This window comes from Bombus flavifrons, chromosome 5 (genome assembly GCF_040668555.2).
Source record: "Bombus flavifrons isolate JBK064 chromosome 5, iyBomFlav1_principal, whole genome shotgun sequence".
Lineage (NCBI taxonomy): Eukaryota > Metazoa > Arthropoda > Insecta > Hymenoptera > Apidae > Bombus > Bombus flavifrons.
In genome coordinates this window covers 3,108,832-3,121,330 of record NC_138446.1, presented here as the reverse complement: position 1 = coordinate 3,121,330, position 12,499 = coordinate 3,108,832, and positions in this window count along the sequence as shown.

The window sequence follows — 12,499 nt, the reverse complement described above, 5'->3', positions numbered from 1 at the left end:
AAAATAATATACAGTGAGAAAAAGAATACAAACGCAACAAACTATGTACTCCCAAGAGTTCATGGCGTTTTCTCGATGGCAACTTTTCACACTTTTATTTACCAGTCAGCGCTGCACTTACGTGAAAAGTTTAAGTCTGGTGTGGAAAGGTGAAGATTACCCGGGGCAACATAAACCGATACCGACGACATAAAGGTGCACAGCCGATATTAGATATCAAGGCATCCGCCTTAGCTTTCATCCGCCATCGAGTGTCCCACCGAGAGCTATCAAACTGATAGAATATGTTCCATGCCAGCACAACCCCAACCCTACCCCACCACTATATCGATATAGCCATCTGCACGATTATCATATGTAGAACGCCTTATTTAAAGTAGCTTTTATCGCGAGCTTAACTTAAGTCCTGAATTTGGTTCAAAATATCACACCTACTACACCTTTCGTATCTCTTTAAACGAATCTCTTTGGTTCCTTTTTAATTTCTATTTCACCGCATGCCGAGAAGACACTTACTCGCAATAAGCTCAGGGCGGAAGATTGAAAAATCGAGCTTTCATTTATCGTTTTTTTTTTTATACTGAAATAATGAAATCGACATGCACTACGATTCAAAAGTATTACGATATCCGTTGGTTCCACACGAAACGTGATAATTATTCTAGATAGTCGAGAAAACGATTAATCGTTGAGACTTTTATATTCGTGTAAAATTGCGATCTAAAACTCATAATAAAAATTTGTTGAAATTATTTGCAAATATTACAGATATATAATAAATTAATAATGATATCTTGGTTTTCTAGTAGTTTCCTGACTTAAAGTCTGTCGAAAAATTTGCGATGAAATGAGAAATTTTCAGGATGCGAATCATAATATTATTCGCAGCATATACAACCAGTGAACGAAAAACGTAACGAATATGGGATACGAAAGAACGTTAAAAATTTCACATGACTAATAAGTTCTACAAATTTTAATAATTTCTCGACTTTCCAGGTTTGTGTAATTTTTCATTAATGTCCTAATACTTATGTCTGTCAGAATAAACCAAATTCTTTTAAGTTACTACCTAATCTTTTGAGATACGTTTATAACATATTGGTGACACGAATATCGTGATGATTCAGCATTAGAAATTACGTCGAGTTTTTAATAATTATATGTTATACTCTTTATACGACCATAGGAATGACCACCTTAGGAATGAATTTCTATAAAACTAACTGTATGTCTTTTTTTTTTTTAAACTGTGCATAGTTGCATTTGTGACATTTGTTTGACAGGATAATGGAGGTTGCTAAGCTATGCACAATATTTTTATGAACTTTCTACTCTTATCTGAAATAGAGTTACAACAAATTAGGTGGCTAGGATTATCCGATATATCGGTGTACTGTCTAGATTTCATTAGAAAATTATGGTTTTCAATAAATATCTAAATTCAATATTTAGTATTGTATTTTTCATTCTCATCGTATGAGTGCTGTTAATGTAATTCTGTTATTAGATAGGTAGGTATAATGTACCTATACGCCTCACCGTTATCGAATTTTCCTTATGGGACTACGCGTCAGCAATAATCGATACATGCAATACTATCATAAAAATACTAAATGCTTTGAAGGAAACTAGTAACTTTTTAAAGTAAGTTATACAGGCTATATATATATATTTAATAATCGTTCATAGGAAATGCATAAAGTAAGAAATTTTCATTTGTAAATTTATCTTACGTTACATTTAGCATTTGTTAAAAACAATTATTATTACTGGGTTTATATCGTATATATTATATATTAGTATTATAATGATATACATAAGTAATTGATTATTCTTGACGATTTCTAAGGTCTTCAATCCCTAGGAACATGTATCTTACGCTGTTGCTACAGCAAAAATTAATGCATTAGCATAACCACAATTATTAGCCATCGAAAAATCACTTTGAATAATTTTATGCTACGCTTTCTTGTTTTTAACCTGTTCCAATATAATTACCACGTTAGAGTTTGTAGACCCTTAATTATACTTCTCCCGTGACTCGTTACGTACATACTATACTCTTAAACTTTTTCTCCTATGTTGGACATATTGAGAATCATAATAATTAATACACGGGAATTACTATAATAAAAAAATACTTTACTCCAACTGACAAAACTTGCCATTGAATTACAGATTAAACAATTATGGACATTTATCGTTAAACATTCTAATTTACCGAGTTTAGAGACTTTTTCTAATAAAATGTTGTTCGCCATAAAGAACGTTATGAATTTATAAAATAAATGAAAAGAGGGAAAGTAGTAGTGCTCTGGTGATTAAGCAGCCATTTACGATAAAAATGAAAGAAAATATTTGCAAGACTAAAGTAAATTCAGTAAATCACTCTGCTGTAAAGATGTATTGCATTGTCCGGAGGTTTCTCAAACAAAACACGAAGCAAGGCAGGCTAAACCTATCATTTTCCTGTTCATTATAACAATTACCTGCTGATGGAGGGATGGCGAGGGTGAACGGGGACCCGGTGAAAATAATGATTGAAAATAACAGGAATCACATAAACGTGCAATCATGCAGCGTCGAAGCATACCGAGGGTTGTCGGAAATGATCACAGATTTCAGGGCAGTGTGATCATCCGACTCGAAGACAAGCATTACGCTAATGACCTCCATTATCCTCAGATTATAGAATTATAACGCTGTTGCAATAAATTATTCGTCCTGCCGTGATCATTTCTCAGTCCGCAATCTACTTTACATCGACGCGACGCGACGCAAAGAAAAAATAAATAATGCATAAACAGTAAAATTCCTCTCTTTTAGCAGTTCTTGTCGAACAGGTTAAAATGTACGTGAATAATAAAAATATGTAATCATAAACTATAAATAATTTTAAACATTTCAATCTTACGGATAGATTTATTTTAAAAAGTATCCGTTTTAAAAATAGGAAATTTCGTTGATTGAAAGAACGTAAATTAACCAATCTCTTAGTCTCTGTCTCTTCTTATTCCTAGCCTTTTCGTGGTTTAAAAAGTAAAGCAAAAATGTCGTACAAGTACCGAGATATTTCCTTAAAAGATTATCTATAATAAAAATATGAAATTTTACTGCTAACGATTATTGCCAATATAATAATGAACGAAATAAATGTACTTAGATAATTGACGTTTATATTTTAAATTAATACAAGCTAAGAGTTAATTAAATTAGTATTTTATTTATTAATGTTGAAACTATTAAACACTTCCATATACACACTATTTATAAAATTTATACTGCACACGAAATACTAATTCAGTAACTTTAGCTTGTTTTACTATGAAATATAAATATTAAATATAATAATCAAAATGAAATATAAAATATAAATGTAATATTTACTTTTGTCTTGTATTGTAATACATTGAGAATAATTACTAAAAGTCAAATATTATTTATTTACTTATAGTTATGGTTGTAATGCAATACCCGTGTCGCAACCGGAGGGAGGCAAATTCTGCTTTTCAGAGAGAAAGTTGAGAAGAGATTTTTAATGGATAGGCCGTTCAACACCTTTGGCGAGTCCCACATATCCCACCTATCAGCATTGGTGGCGATGCGTAATGCATTTTCTCCTCCTTACACGGAAAAAAGCTGTAGTTAAAGTTCGTCTATATGGAACTTCTAATTTTTATTTTATTTATATAACATATTTAACATATAAAACATATTTTTTGAATCTTTTTAATAAGGTATTTACCTATAAAAGATAATTTTTGTAAAAAAAGTTTTGTAAACAAGTTAAAAAAGTAAAGGTATTACCAACTGATTGTTCCGACAAACGTATTTTACAATAATCCTTCATTTTGAAAGTATGTACATGTAAATAATTTAGTCGAAATATTATTACTGTCTTTTACAATCGTTAGTTGAAATAAAAATTAGTCACCAGTTCCATATCTAAATTGATTTGAAAAAGCATTCTTATATACGTTTAAAGTAAGCGTAATATTAAATAAACATAAAAACACACTACTTTGGAAACGTTTTGCAAACGTTGTTGACTTACAGTACGACAAAATTTAGAACGAACATACCAAAAAATTTGTATTAACAAATATTGCTCAAGTATCGAGTTATAGATGTGACAAATTTCCAGTTCAAAATTGTTTCAACAATCAAATAATATCTGCGAGCTTGAACTTTGAAAGTTCAAAAATAATAGTAATTTGTAAAATTAAATAATGATGTTTGTCATATATTTAGTTTCTTCTTCTTCTTCTTTTAGAAAAAGAGACAAAGGCTCGCGGACTAGTAAACTGTGATATAAATACGAAGATCATTCTATAACTGATCTGTGATGATAACTAACCAACTAATTGATTCCATAGAATTAAGCACGTCGTTTCCACTACACGCGCCTTATTTCGAGAAGAAAAAAGTCGAAAAGAGCTGAGAACAGCCACTTCCCAGAACACTCATGTTTGTACTTATCTTTCTCTCTCCATCGATGTTCGTTGATTTGAAGCCTACGGTAATTTCAGAAGAAAAATACTCAAAACGATTTTAATGTTCATTTGAAAACGAATAAAATATAAACCTCTAATTGAAAATCTAATGTCTAACATATCTACGGAGCAAATCGGTCGATCCTTGGTAACAATGATCTCCTCCATAAAGAGTACGCACATGTAATTAAGATAACACTAGTTCTTCTCGAAAGCATAGCGCGTCATCGCATATACGTGGCAAACTATATTTAACTGCAGCATTGTTCGCAACAGATCAGTTTATGAAGCCTTATTTAAGCTTTGGTATTTATTCATCCGCAATTCCTATGACTGACGTTGGATATTTGTCGGTACAAACGTTAAGGAAGCTGAAACGTATCGAGGTGTACACAGAGAACAAAGAAATTAAAAACTAGTTAGCTACCCGGGGCGAACGTTTTCAAATGATCACGCAATATCGCTGCGTGCTATAGGCTTCTCCCTGTATCGCAACTGGGACCAATTCCTCGCTCAAACTTGTTCATATATACTGCACATATACTTGTGTTGTGTATACAACAGAATTTATTTCACAGTCTGAACGCGTCTCACAATACTACACGATGCCACGTGGTCATTCGACTCGATAGGAAATATTCTCCGTGATAATCGATTACCACAATTGAAAGAAGTGAAATCATCGACAGCCAGTAGGGTGCATTTGGCCCTTTCAAAACGAAGAGTGGTAACACGATCGAGCTCAACGGGTAAATAATATTGTTGTTTTATTGTTTACTCGTTGTTTGATTTCTATTGACCATAAAATAAGATAAATTCTACTACTTTGAACAATAAAACTACAAATATATTCGATGACGATAATGATATTATGTGACAAGATTATTTTTGAACGTAGTATCTTCACAAAATATGTTAACACGTGCAAAGTTTGCTCTTGAATTTTAGAAACTTTTGTATAAACATATTTGCATGCACTTTTGCACGAAGCTCAAAAGTTAATACACGTATTATTTAGGCAGAAACAGTTGATACGTAATTACCACAATGGTCGTTATTTACGTATCGTATGTGTTCCGAGTGAAATATGACAAGTAAAAATTGATGAGTTTGTATTGAACTAACGTAGAAAGGATAATATAAATTTCAGTAGTAAATACGAAAAATGATAACAAATCTATAACGTCAAGTATTTTTATTCGTGATGTATACATTAAAACAAACTCTTCTTAAAATAAATTTATTTGGTACAACCTAAAGAAACTAAATTTCAATATAAACATTTGTTGAAATATACTACGATATATGTACATGTTCGATCATTACAAGAAGATAGTATTAAAAGTTACCTTGGTTAAAATGTTTTCAGCCCATTTGACGTATTATTTCTTGTCAAATTTTATTTTGTTAGTCTCTCGTTCGTTTTATATCCTAGAAAATTGATTTCATGAAGAATTATTCACGAGTTAAAAAAAAAAAGAAAAAATGTAAAAGATATCAACTATAAAGTAACGTGAAACAAATAACGTATATTATGATTATATAGAATCGTATATATGAGATAAACTAGAAAATAAGTTTGCATTCTATTCTAAAATTCTTTCACGATTATCGCTGAAACGATCCATTTCCCAAACATAAAAAAAAAATTAACATTTAAGAGAAAAGCAAATCCTAATAGTGAAAATTAATGAAATGGCGCGAACGAAGAGGAAAAGGGGAGGAAAATATAAACGATTAAACGGATGTAGAGAAAGAGTAGAGGCGAGTCGGCTTAAGCTGAGTCAAGTGAAGTGAAGTGAAGTGAAGTGAAGTCGGGAGAGTAGAATGAAGTGGGGTGGAATGAAGGCAAGCACATCAGGACGTTAAGAAACGAGCGGGCCTCCCCTTCTGCATCTACTTTCGTGTTTACACGTATCCTGCAGGCCATAAATAAGCTGGTACGGTGTCGGACACGGTCGCTCGCGCACGGGAAAACTTGACTAATTGCGAGAAACCTCTCTGACATCTCTGCCTGTTCCTTTCCGTCTAGATATCCTTCGTTGGCCTGTCCCTCCCATTACCAGACCTGCCTGTTTTCCTCTTGCATGCCGATCTTCCTTCTGTCCTCCTGTAATGTACAGTATGACACATCCCGCGGTTTTTCGTTGGCCGTTCATCATCCCGAGACTAATCTCTTCTACTTGAGCTCCGCTGACGCGTCGTTTGTCTTCCTTTTGCTGTACCTGTACGTGCGCGTTCCACGTTCCACGGACGAGCCACTAGGTTCCGTGTAAGTATCCGCGATGCAATCTTTCCGAAAGATTTGCTTCGTCCTTTGGCTGTTGCTCCTTTAAAAATTCTTGCAAACTCTTTTCGATTCAGCTTCAATAACATATGTATTACACATAATGTATTATATAATATATTATATATATATATGTATTATACATGTGTTATAGAAGCTGAATCGAAAAGAGTTTGAGATATTCGCTGCAACCGTATGAATTTATTGAATTTTAATGGATTATTATGAACCGTAGAATGTATTGTTCGTATGATGCGCATAAACTGTGACCACTTCATGGTTAATAAACTCGTTTGTTCGACTAGACGATACAACAACTTACATTCTGACAAGATATCTCGCTCCTATCTTAGTTTTACGATTTATTTCAATGTTCACGATTTCCTTGATTATCTTTTTCCTTCTTCCCCTTTTCCTTGCTTCGTGGCAGTAATTACCTAATGGTATAACCGGGCACGAATCAGGAACGGAGTTGTCATTGAAGGCGTTGAGAGAAACACAAACGCTTCTATTACGAATAGAAATAGCGAGTTATATCTTGTCATTAAAGTAACTAAATTATCGTTTATAGGTTTGCTTTCTGTAAGACGGCGCGCGCACAGCGCAGCGTTGCGTCAACGCTTAACATTCTACGGATGATTGTTGTAATATCTGCGGCACAAACAGGCTATTGTGCTGACCGCGACGGCAGCCCTTTGCGAGATACCGATTAATCTTCTTTTTCAACAACCAGCTTTCTTGTCACCGAGTTAACCAACGAGTTGCTTGGTAGTCGACAGGTAAGACTTTCGAAGCAGCTGCACTACGTTGTTAAAATTGCTCGTTGCAGCCACAGAATACGCAGGTAATATATTACTTTCACGATTAGCGATAAAAAATTGAGCTCAGGACTATCGCGAAGCGTGATCGACGAGTACGTATCGTTGGTAATCCAAGCAGCATAGCATAAAATCTCTAAGCTGATTGCAGACAAAGATATTGTTGATAAAAATAAGCAAATTGATTCAACTATGTTATCGTTTGAACACTTTGTCCGTGTTTGAGAAAAATCATATTATCCAAATGTCACATCGTCGTGCGATAATCAATAAACAATGAACATCGTTGTGTTCTATGAACAACGAAACTTCATCTTTCTCTTTTCACTTTTATCTTGTTTACTTGAATTCAGTTCAGTTTAGTTATATTTCCGATAGGAATAGACAAATTTGGAAAATATACAAGTAATTTAAAGATGTAAAAAATCAGTACGATACGCTGTACAATGAAGATTGTCTTTCACGTAGCTGTTAGAAGTGCAAGAAATATGCAATGTAAATAGAATTCTCTAACAATTTGGTTTTATTCCAATGCGAAAGGTTAATGTTCTAAAATGTTAGGAAAATTCGTTATACAAATATGTAACATTTAAAATCCTTTGACTCAATAATTTGAAAACTCGTCGCGTTCGCTTTCACGATATTATTAATAAATGACGAAAAGTGATCAAAGTGTTAGGAACTATCAGTGTCGTGTAATGATCACGAATAAACTACGGATATTTACGTAGTGAAAAAGCAAAGATGTAAGAACAATATGCCAAATTATGCAAAATATGTGCATACATAAATACATATGTATGTTTGCGAGACACGTATAAATAATGTTATGATATGCTTTTACGTATAACCATTTTCGTTATAACATAGGTATATAGAATAATGGTCACTTTACGATTTTCGATAGTAATCTGATATCACTGGTTTGAAAAATGAAATTATTGGCCTAGAAAGACCATCCCCCATATCGTAAGTCAGAATGGAAACGTATTTAATTGTTCCAATATCGAGTTGGAATTTCTTTTAGTGTTTGTACGTGTAGGGTACGTAGCACTCAAAATTATTGCAATTTTCAAAATTATATGGTAATAGGCAATTTTCTTTAAAATATAACATTTCTCTTTAATTTCTCACTAAAAGGCCAGTTTCTCGGTAATTTCAGTAATTATTTCTATCGACGCTCATTTTTTAAGACATTTATCCATCTTATTATGTCGTCATGTTAACTAAAAAGGTTTTTAAATGGACTTCAATGTACGCTAGGACGGAAAATTTCTTTTTCGACTATGGTCGATACCGCATTTTTCGTCATCAAACGATTCTGTTATTTTGGAAACGATATCGTATCCGGAAGTAACAATTTAGCTCACCAAGTTAGATAAATAATCACAAATACACAAATACTTTTCTTATAAGTTGCAAAGCTGAGTAGATAGAAAATAGCCTCTTTGATAATGAAATTTCTAGTCAAGTTTTTTATCTTGTTATAATCAGCTGCGGTAAAAGGAAAATATTTGCGAGTTTTCTCACTGTAAAATAATGAAAATTCATGACAAGGAAATATATAGGAAGCTTTTAGGAACGTTACGCTGAATATATTTTCGACATTTACTAATGAAACCAAGGTTTTAGGATACTATCAAATTCAGATTATACCGAGCACGCTTCTTGTAAATTGACTATAGCCTGCAGGCTATAGTCACGATTCATATATTATTGCAAAAATAAAAATATGTAAAAATGTGCAACATATTCGTATTTATCTGTTATTTCTGTCAAATATGAAAAACATATGCAATACAAAGAAAGTACACGTATCTTTATATTTGTATAGATATTCACTCTCTAGTAGCGACAATAAGCAACAGAGTAAGTGGCTTATGGTCTACGGAATAAAAGTCGGTGAATTTTCTGGCGCCAAGTAATTCGTTTGAAGCACTCTTCGGCAAGCATTGGTCTCCTTCGTCGACGTTCATGCCTTTCTAACATACTGCAGCGCCGGAAGGAAGCTCTTGACAAGCCACTCGCCTTACGTTACGTCCAAAGCCTCTTTCTTGTTGCGTTCAGAATGGGACGTTACGCGCTGCTATTAGACGCGACTAATCGACAGACACTGACAAACAGGAAACAACGCTCGCTCGTTCGGCGATAAAAAGAAAACACCGCCCGTCTGATCTACGATAACTAATATCGAACGCGTAACAAATTTTGCTTTTCAAACGAATGTTATTTTTGTTCTATATTCGATTCTAGCCCTAGTTTATATTTCTGTTGAAATACTTAATCGACTGATCAAACATAGTGGTTAAATACGATGTTCGTCAGATGGTTAAGCGTTACCGAAATACAAAACTATTCAGTGATAATATAGCAGATAAATAACAATGTTAAAACGGATATAAAATTCCACAACAAGACAGAAGTGAATGGAAATAGAAAATCTTAAGTAATATTCTCTTGATTAATTATTTCCACTTATTTACGTACTTCGTCGTAATTGTGCATAGTTGAGGATTATTGTTAAAAATGCCTGACCAATTAAAAGAAAAATAGATAACAATCTGTAAAAGAATTAATATTTATTTATCAAACTATCCTATACAGGAGAGTAATTAACTACATATTTCATATTAAAGCATATCGTGTCTCTTACGTTCGTCGGAAGTAAAAAAGAAACGGATGTACTGTTTTTAAATAATTATTGAAAAATAACTTCATACCGTTTTCTTTTTCTCACCTATTTAAAACATGTACAACGCTTTATAACAGTTTCTCTGTTACGCGTAATTCCAAACAAAGATTCTCGCCCTTTGTTTCATACAAACGTAACTGCCACGATTTTTAATCGAAATCTGAATTTGATAAAAAGAAGAAAAATTACAAATTCGCTTAGGTTAATAGCAGGCACGGAAGATGTAGGCCGATTCGATTTAAAGGTTGTTCCAGTCGGTTATAAGTATACCTTCACAGTCGAGTTTAGAAGCTCACGATATTACGCCGGAACGAGTCTGATCGTTCATGAATACATTATCCTTTCTAACGAGGTGAATAGGTGAAGTAGACGGAGTCACAGTAGTCTGTCCATAAATCACTCAAAGGACAAGCCCGAGCCGACAGGACGCAACGTATACGATGCCGCTTGAACACTCCCGCATCAGTTTCCATTTTTTTCCCCAGTACCCCAGCCGTAAGGAAGTGCTCCTTCATTCGACTGTAAAATTACCAGCCGTCACACACACTACCGTCTTACGACTTATCGCGATAGCGTTCTCTTCAACTTTGAAAATCCTACTAAATTCGTACGTAATAGCAACCATGACTATTACGCCTATTTTAGATTGCAGATAGAGGTACGTACTTATATCACTCGCTGCTGTATCTCACAAACATTTATTTTATTTCAAGTTGACGATGTCTTTCTACAATACGTCATAAAATTCATAAATATTCAATGAGGAAAATTATTTTTCTTTGGGCGTCTGTGGTGGCAAATTTACGTATAATATATATTTCCTATATCTATATTAAATGTTATAATCACCAAAAGTTTAGGTCAAAGTTTTATTTAGAAGTTTGTTAATTTGCTAATAATCTATTTGACTTCTGTGCACGTGTATTTCGTAAGTATCAAGTATTTAAATATGATCAAATAATATTATCTATTTATACAGTTTGAAATTATACTGTAAAATGGTTATGATGAAAAAATTGATAAATGTGCAATCCCTGAGATTGATAACTCGAATTTCCTATAAAACTACACAGTAATTTTAAGTTTGGCGACGGTGGAGAGTACGTATTCTATTTTCTACGATTTTTTTCATTGCTATTTTTCGACAATATCTATAGTGCTTGAAACGAAACAACTTCTGATCATAGGTATGCATAAGCAAGTTTTAAACACATTGTTGTTCGTAAATACTATTCAAGATACACGTAGCCTATTATGAACGTACAATGTAAAAAACACTAAAAAGACATATAATATCTAGAAAATTTATTTTCAATTAGAAAAGAACGCGAAATTTCGGAAAACTATCTTCATATATAATACATTTAAAACTTTAGTAATCAAAAATCATTATCTCTTTATACTAGTGAAAATGTAAGAAATAAAAACAGGAGCCTATAACTATAGGCATATATAGTGGCTTAAATGAATATTCGAACTCCCTTTGAAACTGAATTTTTTTTTTTATTAAATAAATCTTCAACATGTGTTGTTTAAATTTTCATTACAAAACTAAATAAACAGCTAGTAAAAAGCGACTTTTACTTTTTTCTTCGCGATTTTGATCAATTGCTATATTTCAAAATTTTTCTGCACGACATGTAGTAAATTAATCCTTCTAACTTTTATGAAAAAGATCGAGTCGATATGTTTAATTTTAAGAAAGTTACTCCGTTTTAAAGGATGTACGAATAATCATGACAGCCATTCTATATTATTATCATTTTTGATATTACCATTTTTGTTCCTCGATTTTACTACGCGTGACACGCAATTATTAATTAACGAACATATTTTATATAGTTAAATTAATTATAGCCTTTTTCTTAAATACATGATCATCGTATCAAAACGAATTATATTAAACGGTCGTAACGTAAAATTCTAATTGGAAGATATTCTGTCGTGACATTAAAGTTCCAAACAAACAAATTTTAATGTTTTTCGATTAATAACATTTTTAAAAAGAACTATATCAGACAAGTGAAAAGTTATTATGCGTACATAAAATTTGTTTATGTATAGAATATAATTACCCCCAGATAATTTATATACGCGTACAAAATTAATTTTAAAAAGTATCGCATTGAACTCTCTGAAACTGTAAACCGTATTTCGATTTTACAATTTTCGTTATTATCAGGTAATTCAATTAAAGACAAAAGCA